Consider the following 12,557-nt stretch of genomic DNA (forward strand, 5'->3'; position numbering starts at 1 on the left):
AACGGACCTCCAGGGGAAGAGGCCGAATTTTCACCTGTTCTGGCCGACATCGGGAACCAGCCGAGTCGGACGCTTTAAGGCGGAGCAGCCGTTGGCACTTAGAAAATATTCGTTAAACTTGAAAGGACCTCCAGGGGAAGAGGCCGAATTGTCACTTGTTCTGGCCGACATCGGGAACCAGCCGAGTCGGACGCTTTAAGGCGGAGCAGCCGTCGGCACTTAGAAAATATTCGTTAAACTTGAAAAGACCTCCAGGGGAAGAGGCCGAATTGTCACTTGTTCTGGCCGACATCGGGAACCAGACGAGTCGGGCCCTTTAAGGCTGAGCAGCCCTTGGCACTTAGGAAATATTTGCCTTAACTCGGCCGGACTTCCAGGGGAAGAGGCCGGATTTTCACTTGTTCTGGCCAACATCGGGAACCAGCCGAGTCGGACACTTAAAGGCTGAGCAGCCGTTGGCACTTAGGAAATATTTGCCTTAACTCGGCCGGACTTCCAGGGGAAGAGGCCGGATTTTCACTTGTTCTGGCCGACATCGGGAACCAGCCGAGTCGGACACTTTAAGGCTGAGCAGCCGTTGGCACTTAGGAAATATTTGCCTTAACTCGGCCGGACTTCCAGGGGAAGAGGCCGATTTTTCACTTGTTCTGGCCGACCGGGGGAACCAGCCGAGTCGGACACTTTACGGCGGAGCAGCCGTTGGCACTTAGGAAATATTCGCCAAAATGTTCCGGACCTCCAGGGGAAGAGGCCAAATTTTCACTTGTTCTGGCCGACCGGGTGAACCGGCCGAGGCGGACACTTTACGGCGGAGCAGCCGTTGGCACTTAGGAAATATTCGCCAAAATGTTCCGGACCTCCAGGGGAAGAGGCCAAATTTTCACTTGTTCTGGCCGACCGGGTGAACCGGCCGAGGCGGACACTTTACGGCGGAGCAGCCGTTGGCACTTAGGAAATATTCGCCAAAATGTTCCGGACCTCCAGGGGAAGAGGCCGAATTTTCACTTGTTCTGGCCGACCGGGGGAACCAGCCGAGGCGGACACTTTACGGCGGAGCAGCCGTTGGCACTTAGGAAATATTCGCCAAAATGTTCCGGACCTCCAGGGGAAGAGGCCGAATTTTCGCTCGTTCGGGCCGACCGGGAGAACCAGCCGAGGCGGACACTTTACGGCGGTTGAGCCGTTGGCACTTAGAAATTATTCAGACTTCCATCAAACACACATCGGCCTTTTGCCGTCACTGCGCGGGATGGGCACCGTGGTAGCTCGGACAGTTCGCGTGACAGCTTCCGCTGGCACTTAGACAATTTTTAAAATGAAAATAAACAGTTCTGCACATACGTGCCGACTATATTTTGCGAAATGGGGGTAAAGTGATGAGTACACTAAGTGGGGGGACCAAGTACATAAAGCCCACCCCTGGTACCTCAGAGAGGCCGAATTGACACATTTTGTGTCCGACCGCGGGAACCAGCCGAGGCGGACGCTTTTCGGCGCAAGAGCCGTTGGCACTTAGAAAATATTCGTTAATCTTGAACGGACCTCCAGGGGAAGAGGCCGAATTTTCACTTGTTCTGGCCGACATCGGGAACCAGCCGAGGCGGACGCTTTTCGGCGCAAGAGCCGTTGGCACTTAGAAAATATTCGTTAATCGTGAACGGACCTCCAGGGGAAGAGGCCGAATTTTCACTTGTTCTGGCCGACATCGGGAACCAGCCGAGGCGGACGCTTTTCGGCGCAAGAGCCGTTGGCACTTAGAAAATATTCGTTAATCTTGAACGGACCTCCAGGGGAAGAGGCCGAATTTTCACTTGTTCTGGCCGACATCGGGAACCAGCCGAAGCGGACGCTTTACGGCGGAGCAGCCGTTGGCACTTAGAAAATATTCGTTAATCTTGAACGGACCTCCAGGGGAAGAGGCCGAATTTTCACTTGTTCTGGCCGACATCGGGAACCAGCCGAGTCGGACGCTTTTCGGCGCAAGAGCCGTTGGCACTTAGAAAATATTCGTTAATCTTGAACGGACCTCCAGGGGAAGAGGCCGAATTTTCACTTGTTCTGGCCGACATCGGGAACCAGCCGAGTCGGACTCTTTACGGCGGAACAGCCGTTGGCACTTAGGAAATATTCGCCGAACTCGGCCGGACTTCCAGGGGAAGAGGCCGAATTTTCACTTGTTCTGGCCGACATCGGGAACCAGCCGAGTCGGACTCTTTACGGCGGAGCAGCCGTTGGCACTTAGGAAATATTTGCCAAAATGTTCCGGACCTCCAGGGGAAGAGGCCGAATATTCACTTGTTCTGGCCGACATCGGGAACCAGCCGAGTCGGACACTTTACGGCGGAGCAGCCGTTGGCACTTAGGAAATATTCGCCAAACTTGGCCGGACTTCCAGGGGAAGAGGCCGAATGTCCACTTGTTCTGGCCGACATCGGGAACCAGCCGAGTCGGACGCTTTACGGCGGAGCAGCCGTTGGCACTTAGGAAATATTTGCCTTAACTCGGCCGGACTTCCAGGGGAAGAGGCCGAATTTTCACTTGTTCTGGCCGATATCGGGAACCAGCCGAGTCGGACTCTTTACGGCGGAACAGCCGTTGGCACTTAGGAAATATTCGCCTTAAGTCGGCCGGACTTCCAGGGGAAGAGGCCGATTTTTCACTTGTTCTGGCCGACCGGGGGAACCAGCCGAGTCGGACACTTTACGGCGGAGCAGCCGTTGGCACTTAGGAAATATTCGCCAAAATGTTCCGGACCTCCAGGGGAAGAGGCCAAATTTTCACTTGTTCTGGCCGACCGGGTGAACCGGCCGAGGCGGACACTTTACGGCGGAGCAGCCGTTGGCACTTAGGAAATATTCGCCAAAATGTTCCGGACCTCCAGGGGAAGAGGCCGAATTTTCACTTGTTCTGGCCGACCGGGGGAACCAGCCGAGGCGGACACTTTACGGCGGAGCAGCCGTTGGCACTTAGAAATTATTCAGACTTCCATAAACACACATCGGCCTTTTGCCGTCACTGCCCGGGATGGGCACCGTGGTAGCTCGGACAGTTCGTTTGACAGCTTCCGCTGGCACTTAGACAATTTTTAAAATGAAAATAAACAGTTCTGCACATACGTGCCGACTATATTTTGCGAAAGGGGGGTAAAGTGATGAGTACACTAAGTGGGGGGACCAAGTACATAAAGCCTACCCCTGGTACCTCAGAGAGACCGAATTGACACATTTTGTGTCCGACCGCGGGAACCAGCCGAGGCGGACGCTTTTCGGCGCAAGAGCCGTTGGCACTTAGAAAATATTCGCTAAACTTCAAAGGACCTCCAGGGGAAGAGGCCGAATTGTCACTTTTTCTGGCCGACATCGGGAACCAGCCGAGTCGGACACCTTACGGCGGAAGAGCCGATGGCACTTAGAAAATATTCGTTAAACTTCAACTGACCTCCAGGGGAAGAGGCCGATTTTTCACTTGTTCTGGCCGACATCGGGAACCAGCCGAGTCGGACGCTTTTCGGCGCAAGAGCCGTTGGCACTTAGAAAATATTCGTTAATCTTGAACGGACCTCCAGGGGAAGAGGCCGAATTTCCACTTATTCTGGCCGACATCGGGAACCAGCCGAGTCGGACGCTTTACGGCGGAGCAGCCGTTGGCACTTAGAAAATATTCGTTAATCTTGAACGGACCTCCAGGGGAAGAGGCCGAATTTTCACTTGTTCTGGCCGACATCGGGAACCAGCCGAGTCGGACGCTTTACGGCGGAGCAGCCGTTGGCACTTTGAAAATATTCGTTAAACTTCAACTGACCTCCAGGGGAAGAGGCCGAATTTCCACTTGTTCTGGCCGACATCGGGAACCAGCCGAGTCGGACGCTTTACGGCGGAAGAGCCGATGGCACTTAGAAAATATTCGTTAAACTTGACAGGACCTCCAGGGGAAGAGGCCGAATTTTCGCTCGTTCAGGCCGACCGGAGGAACCGGCCGAGTCGGACACCTTACGGCGGAAGAGCCGATGGCACTTAGAAAATATTCGCCAAAATGTTCCGGACCTCCAGGGGAAGAGGCCGAATTTTCACTTGTTCAGGCCGACCGGAGGAACCGGCCGAGTCGGACACCTTACGGCGGAAGAGCCGATGGCACTTAGAAAATATTCGTTAAACTTGACAGGACCTCCAGGGGAAGAGGCCGAATTTTCGCTCGTTCGGGCCGACCGGAGGAACCGGCCGAGTCGGACACCTTACGGCGGAAGAGCCGATGGCACTTAGAAAATATTCGCCAAAATGTTCCGGACCTCCAGGGGAAGAGGCCGAATTTTCGCTCGTTCGGGCCGACCGGAGGAACCAGCCGGGTCGGACACGTTACGGCGCAACAGCCGTTGGCACTTTGAAAATATTCGCCAAAATGTTCCGGACCTCCAGGGGAAGAGGCCGTATTTTCGCTCGTTCGGGCCGACCGGAGGAACCGGCCGGGTCGGACACGTTACGGCGCAACAGCCGTTAGCACTTAGAAATTATTCGTTAAACTTGAACGGACCTCCAGGGTTAAGAGGCCGAATTTTCGCTCGTTCGGGCCGACCGGAGGAACCAGCCGGGTCGGACACTTTACGGCCCAACAGCCGTTGGCACTTTGAAAATATTCGCCAAAGTCGTCCGGACCTCCAGGGGAAGAGGCCGAATTTTCGCTCGTTCGGGCCGACCGGAGGAACCAGCCGGGTCGGACACTTTACGGCGGAACGGCCGTTGGCACTTTGAAAATATTCGCCAAAATGTTCCGGACCTCCAGGGGAAGAGGCCGAATTTTCGCTCGTTCGGGCCGACCGGAGGAACCGGCCGGGTCGGACACGTTACGGCGCAACAGCCGTTGGCACTTTGAAAATATTCGCCAAAATGTTCCGGACCTCCAGGGGAAGAGGCCGAATTTTCGCTCGTTCGGGCCGACCGGAGGAACCAGCCGGGTCGGACACTTTACGGCCCAACAGCCGTTGGCACTTTGAAAATATTCGCCAAAGTCGTCCGGACCTCCAGGGGAAGAGGCCGAATTTTCGCTCGTTCAGGCCGACCGGAGGAACCAGCCGGGTCGGACACGTTACGGCGCAACAGCCGTTCGCACTTAGAAAATATTCGCCAAAGTCGTCCGGACCTCCAGGGGAAGAGGCCGAATTTTCGCTCGTTCGGGCCGACCGGAGGAACCAGCCGGGTCGGACACGTTACGGCGGAACAGCCGTTGGCACTTTGAAAATATTCGCCAAAATGTTCCGGACCTCCAGGGGAAGAGGCCGAATTTTCGCTCGTTCGGGCCGACCGGGAGAACCAGCCGAGGCGGACACTTTACGGCGGTTGAGCCGTTGGCACTTAGAAATTATTCAGACTTCCATCAAACACACATCGGCCTTTTGCCGTCACTGCCCGGGATGGGCACCGTGGTAGCTCGGACAGTTCGTGTGACAGCTTCCGCTGGCACTTAGAAAATTTTTAAAATGAAAATAAACAGTTCTGCACATACGTGCCGACTATATTTTGCGAAAGGGGGGTAAAGTGATGAGTACACTAACTGGGGGGACCAAGTACATAAAGCCTACCCCTGGTACCTCAGAGAGGCCGAATTTTCGAATTCTGAGGCCGAGCTGGGGAACCAGACGAGGCGGACACTTTTCCGAGCGAGAGCCGATGGCACTTAGAAAATTTTCGGCTAAGTCGGCAGGACTTCCAGAGCGAGAGGCCGAATATTCGTCATCTGTGGCCGACCGGGGAACCAGCGAAGGCGGATAGGCGGTCACGGAGGTCCCGCCGGCTGGTCCGCGGGCCAATTTGGGTCCCGTAATTTAGCGGTCGCGGTCCGGAATCCACGCCGAGCGGGGAACCAGCGGAGGCGGATAGGCGGTCACGGAGGTCCCGCCGGCTGGTCCGCGGGCCAATTGGGGTCCCGTAAGTTAGCGGTCGCGGCCCGGAATTCGCGCCGGCCGGGGAACCAGCGCAGGCGGATAGGCGGTCACGGAGGTCCCGCCGGCTGGTCCGCGGGCCAATCGGGGTCCCGTAAGTTAGCGGTCGCGGCCCGGAATTCGCGCCGGCCGGGGAACCAGCGCAGGCGGATAGGCGGTCACGGAGGTCCCGCCGGCTGGTCCGCGGGCCAATCGGGGTCCCGTAAGTTAGCGGTCGCGGCCCGGAATTCGCGCCGGCCGGGGAACCAGCGCAGGCGGATAGGCGGTCACGGAGGTCCCGCCGGCTGGTCCGCGGGCCAATCGGGGTCCCGTAAGTTAGCGGTCGCGGCCCGGAATTCGCGCCGGCCGGGGAACCAGCGCAGGCGGATAGGCGGTCACGGAGGTCCCGCCGGCTGGTCCGCGGGCCAATCGGGGTCCCGTAAGTTAGCGGTCGCGGCCCGGAATTCGCGCCGGCCGGGGAACCAGCGCAGGCGGATAGGCGGTCACGGAGGTCCCGCCGGCTGGTCCGCGGGCCAATCGGGGTCCCGTAAGTTAGCGGTCGCGGCCCGGAATTCGCGCCGGCCGGGGAACCAGCGCAGGCGGATAGGCGGTCACGGAGGTCCCGCCGGCTGGTCCGCGGGCCAATCGGGGTCCCGTAAGTTAGCGGTCGCGGCCCGGAATCCGCGCCGGCCCGCAGCCACCGCCAGGCGGATAGGCTGTCACGGAGGTCCCGCCGGCCGGTCCGCGGGGGGAACTGCGCCCTCTGGCGGACACGCCATTGTAAATGAATGGGGTTTGGCACTTAGTGCATTTTTCGCCGAAGCCGACGAGCGCTCCGGGCGAGGAGGCCGGATTCTCGCCATCCGTGGCCGGCCGGGGAACCGGCCAAGGCGGATAGGCGGTCACGGGGGTCCCGCCGGCTGGTCCGCGGGCCAATTGGGGTCCCGTAAGTTAGCGGTCGCGGCCCGGAATCCGCGCCGGCCAGCAGCCACCGGGAGGCGGATAGGCTGTCACGGAGGTCCCGCCGGCTGGTCCGCGGGCCATTTAGGGTCCCGCGAGTGAGCGGTCGCGGTCCGGAATCCAGGCCGGCCAGGAGGCACCGCCAGGCGGATAGGCGGTCACGGAGGTCCCGCCAGCTGGTCCGCGGGCCATTTATGGTCCCGTAAGTTAGCGGTCGCGGCCCGGAATGCACGCCGGCCAGGAGGCACCGCCAGGCGGGTAGGCTGTCACGGAGGTCCCGCCGGCCGGTCCGCGGGCCAATTACCTCCAGCCGAGCGGATATGAACTTTATTAGCACCTTCTACGAGATGGCGGAGCCTTATTCGACAACCAGCACCTCGGCTTAGCATTTTCCACGGCCCGCTGATCTTCCAGAAGACGTCCAGCCGGTTTCCTCCTCACATTTTAAGCCGGCCGAGGCTTCCGGCACCCCGGCTAAGCTTTCTCCACGGCCCGCTGAGCTTCCAGGGGACCTCCGGCCGGTTCTCCCGGTGCCTCGCGCCTCGCTTTGTGAGCCGGCCGAGGCTTCCAGCACCTCGGCTGAGCGTTTCCCACGGCCCGCTGAGCTTCCAGGGGACCTCCAGCCGGTTCTCCCGGTGCCTCGCGCCTCGCTTTGTGAGCCGGCCGAGGCTTCCAGCACCTCGGCTGAGCGTTTCCCACGGCCCGCTGAGCTTCCAGGGTACCTCCAGCCGGTTCTCCCGGTGCCTCGCGCCTCGCTTTGAGAGCCGGCCGAGGCTTCCAGCACCTCGGCTGAGCGTTTTCGGCGGCCCGTTGCTCTCCCGGAGGTCGCAACGGGGAGTTACCTCCCTCTCGCGGACACGGCGAGTAAATACACCGCCTCTCGCACTTGGCGCACACTCACTCGCATTGCTACGCCTCCCGTGGCACTTTAAGCGGCCGAACGGCGGGAGTAACTACGACTCTCTTAAGGTAGGCTCACTTGACTATTTATTCATGTATTTATTTATTTTTGACGGTTCGCGGAGGCGATGACGCTCCGCGCGGGTAAACGGCGGGAGTAACTGTGACTCTCTTAAGGTAGGCTCACTTGACATCTATTTATTTATGTATTTATTTATTTTTGACGGTTCGCGGAGGCGATGACGCTCCGCGCGGGTAAACGGCGGGAGTAACTGTGACTCTCTTAAGGTAGGCTCACTTGACATCTATTTATTTATGTATTTATTTATTTTTGACGGTTCGCGGAGGCGATGACGCTCCGCGCGGGTAAACGGCGGGAGTAACTGTGACTCTCTTAAGGTAGGCTCACTTGACATCTATTTATTTATGTATTTATTTATTTTTGACGGTTCGCGGAGGCGATGACGCTCCGCGCGGGTAAACGGCGGGAGTAACTGTGACTCTCTTAAGGTAGGCTCACTTGACATCTATTTATTTATGTATTTATTTATTTTTGACGGTTCGCGGAGGCGATGACGCTCCGCGCGGGTAAACGGCGGGAGTAACTGTGACTCTCTTAAGGTAGGCTCACTTGACATCTATTTATTTATGTATTTATTTATTTTTGACGGTTCGCGGAGGCGATGACGCTCCGCGCGGGTAAACGGCGGGAGTAACTGTGACTCTCTTAAGGTAGGCTCACTTGACATCTATTTATTTATGTATTTATTTATTTTTGACGGTTCGCGGAGGCGATGACGCTCCGCGCGGGTAAACGGCGGGAGTAACTGTGACTCTCTTAAGGTAGGCTCACTTGACATCTATTTATTTATGTATTTATTTATTTTTGACGGTTCGCGGAGGCGATGACGCTCCGCGCGGGTAAACGGCGGGAGTAACTGTGACTCTCTTAAGGTAGGCTCACTTGACATTTATTTATTTATGAATTTATTTATTTTTGACGGTTCGCGGAGGCGATGACGCTCCGCGCGGGTAAACGGCGGGAGTAACTGTGACTCTCTTAAGGTAGCCTGACTCGACGTCTTTTTCAACGGTGGCTGGAGGACCCGGGCGGTTCTCGGGGGTGCGTCGCTCCTCACTTTTGACGCCCGAGGAGGCTCCCGGCACCTCGGCTACGCGTTTTCGGCGGCCCGCTGAGCTTCCAGAAGACCTCCAGCCGGTTCTCCCGGTGCTTTCCTCCTCACGTTTTAAGCCGGCCGAGGCTCCCGGCACCCCGGCCAAGCGTTTCCCACGGCCCGCTGAGCTTCCAGGGGACCTCCGGCCGGTTCTCCGCGCGCTTTCCTCCTCACTTTTAAGCCGGCCGAGGCTTCCGGCACCCCGGCCAAGCGTTTCCCACGTCCCGCTGAGCTTCCAGGGGACCTCCGGCCGGTTCTCCACGCGCTTTCCTCCTCACATTTTAAGCCGGCCGAGGCTCCAGGCACCCCGGCTAAGCTTTCTCCACGGCCCGCTGAGCTTCCAGGGGACCTCCGGCCGGTTCTCCGCGCGCTTTCCTCCTCACTTTTAAGCCGGCCGAGGCTTCCGGCACCCCGGCCAAGCCTTTCCCACGGCCCGCTGAGCTTCCAGGGGACATCCAGCCGGTTCTCCGCGCGCCCCCCTCCTAACTCGACGCCCGAGGAGGCTCCAGGCACCCCGGCCGAGCCTTTTCGGCGGCCCGCTGATCTCCCGGAGGTCGCAACGGGGAATTGCCTCCCTCTCGCGGACACGGCGCGTAAATGCACCGCCTCTCGCACTTTGCGCACACTCACTCGCATCGCTACGCCTCCCGTGGCACTTTAAGCGACCGGGACCACCGCGAGCGCGGGCGATGACTAAGAGGCTCCCCGGCCGGCCTCGCGGAGCTCCGACGCTCCCCCGCGGGACTTCCGGCGGCCGGCCGGAGCCTCGGCACGGCTGCCGCACTCCCTAATAACACCCCGCGGACCCCCGCGAGCCGAACGCTCGCTGCCGCGGGCGACCCGTGCCAAGGCGGACGCGTGACGGCGCGGGAGCCCTCGGCACTATATCACGGTCACGTATGTAGTCAAATCGTGTAAAATCACCGTTAGTTTATTCATAATATAGGTAATAATTAAATAAATATTAACATCGCGTATATCATTAATAAACACATGTATGTATTTATTTAATAATTAAATAAATATTAACATCGCGTATAATCATGCGCAATACTTCGTGGCCGACCGGGGAACCGGCGAAGGCGGACGCATCGCGGCGCGAGAGCCGTTGGCACTTTGGAAAAATAAATAAATAAATAAATAAATAAATAATAATTCGCCGACCGGGCTCCGGGGGGAGAGGCCGATTTTTGGCCGTTCGTGGCCGACCGGGGAACCGGCGAAGGCGGACGCATCGCGGCGCGAGAGCCGTTGGCACTTTGGAAAAATAAATAAATAAATAAATAAATAATTCGCCGACCGGGCTCCGGGGCAAGAGGCCGAATTTTCGCTCGTTCGGGCCGACCGGGGAACCGGCGAAGGCGGACGCAGCGCGGCGCGAGAGCCGTTGGCACTTTGAAAAAAAAAAAAAAAAAAAAATTCGCCCACCGGGCTCCGGGGGAAGAGGCCGGCTTTTCGCCGTTCGCGGCCGACCGGGGAACCGGCGAAAGCGGACGCGCTCTCTAACGAGCCCCGCCGGCCGGAGGAAGTGCGCCCTCTGGCGGACACGCCGTTGTAAATGAATGGGGTTTGGCACTTAGTGCATTTTTCGCCCAAGTCGAAGCGCGCTCCGGGCGAGGAGGCCGGATTCTCGCCACCCGTGGCCGGCCGGGGAACCGGCCAAGGCGGACGCGCTCTCTAACGAGCCCCGCCGGCCGGAGGAAGTGCGCCCTCTGGCGGACACGCCGTTGTAAATGAATGGGGTTTGGCACTTGGTGCATTTTTCGCCCAAGTCGAAGCGCGCTCCGGGCGAGGAGGCCGGATTCTCGCCACCCGTGGCCGGCCGGGGAACCGGCGAAGGCGGATAGGCTTTCACGGAGGATCCGCCGGCTGGTCCGCGGGCCGATTAGGGTCCCGCGAGTGAGCGGTGGCGGTCCGGAATCCAGGCCGGCCAGGAGGCACCGCCAGGCGGATAGGCTTTCACGGAGGAGCCGCCGGCTGGTCCGCGGGCCGTTTAGGGTCCCGCGAGTGAGCGGTGGCGGTCCGGAATCCAGGCCGGCCAGGAGGCACCGCCAGGCGGATAGGCTTTCACGGAGGACCCGCCGGCTGGTCCGCGGGCCGTTTAGGGTCCCGCGAGTGAGCGGTCGCGGTCCGGAATCCAGGCCGGCCAGGAGGCACCGCCAGGCGGATAGGCTTTCACGGAGGACCCGCCGGCTGGTCCGCGGGCCGTTTAGGCTCCCGTAAGTTAGCGGTCGCGGTCCGGAATACAGGCCGTCCAGGAGGCACTGCCAGGCGGATACACTCTCTAACGAGCCCCGCCGGCTGGTCCGCCGGGGGAAGTGCGCCCTCTGGCGGACACGCCGTTGTAAATGAATGGGGTTTGGCACTTAGTGCATTTTTCGACCAGCGGCAACGCAGGCTGACGGGCGGCCGCTTCCACGGGCCGGTACTACTCTACGGAGGCGCTAGCCGCCTCCGGTGGGGGCCGTGTGATCTCGCTGGATGCCCGAGGACCTTCCGCGAGGCCCGGCCGCAGCTTTTACGCGCGCCCGGTCCTATTACCTGGTGGAAGCTGGAGGCCGGGGCTCCGCAGCTCGCCGCCCGGGGACCTTCCGCGAGGCCCGGCCGCAGCTTTTACGCACCACCGCTGCTATTCTCTGGCTCCGGCTTCGTCCCGGAGGGTGCTTGGGGAACGGCGGCGCACACCGCGAACGGCCGGTGGCGGTCGGCTGGTGGCGGTCGGCTGGTGGCTGTCGGCTGGTGGCGGTCGGGGGTGGCGCTTGGGGATGGCGCTTGGGGATGGTGGCTGTCGGCTGGTGGCGGTCGGCTGGTGGCGGTCGGCTGGTGGCGGTCGGCTGGTGGCGGTCGGGGGTGGCGCTTGGGGATGGCGCTTGGGGATGGTGGCTGTCGGCTGGTGGCGGTCGGCTGGTGGCGGTCGGGGGGTGGCGGTCGGGGATGGCGCTTGGGGATGGTGGCTGTCGCCTTGTGGCGGTCGGCTGGTGGCGGTCGCCTTGTGGCGGTCGCCTTGTGGCGGTCGGGGATGGCGCTTGGGGATGGTGGCTGTCGCCTTGTGGCGGTCGGCTGGTGGCGGTCGCCTTGTGGCGGTCGCCTTGTGGCGGTCGGGGATGGCGCTTGGGGATGGTGGCTGTCGCCTTGTGGCGGTCGGCTGGTGGCGGTCGGCTGGTGGCGGTCGGGGGGTGGCGGTCGGGGATGGCGCTTGGGGATGGTGGCTGTCGCCTTGTGGCGGTCGGGGGGTGGCGGTCGGGGATGGCGCTTGGGGATGGTGGCTGTCGCCTTGTGGCGGTCGGCTGGTGGCGGTCGGCTGGTGGCGGTCGGCTGGTGGCGGTCGGGGGGTGGCGGTCGGGGGTGGCGCTTGGGGATGGTGGCTGTCGCCTTGTGGCGGTCGGCTGGTGGCGGTCGCCTTGTGGCGGTCGGGGGGCGGCGGTCGGGGGTGGCGCTTGGGGATGGTGGCTGTCGGCTGGTGGCGGTCGGCTGGTGGCGGTCGGCTGGTGGCGGTCGGCTGGTGGCGGTCGGGGGTGGCGCTTGGGGATGGCGCTTGGGGATGGTGGCTGTCGCCTTGTGGCGGTCGGCTGGTGGCGGTCGCCTTGTGGCGGTCGGGGATGGCGCTTGGG

The sequence above is a fragment of the Syngnathus scovelli genome, unplaced genomic scaffold, assembly GCF_024217435.2.
Source record: "Syngnathus scovelli strain Florida unplaced genomic scaffold, RoL_Ssco_1.2 HiC_scaffold_94, whole genome shotgun sequence".
Classification (NCBI taxonomy): Eukaryota; Metazoa; Chordata; class Actinopteri; order Syngnathiformes; family Syngnathidae; genus Syngnathus; species Syngnathus scovelli.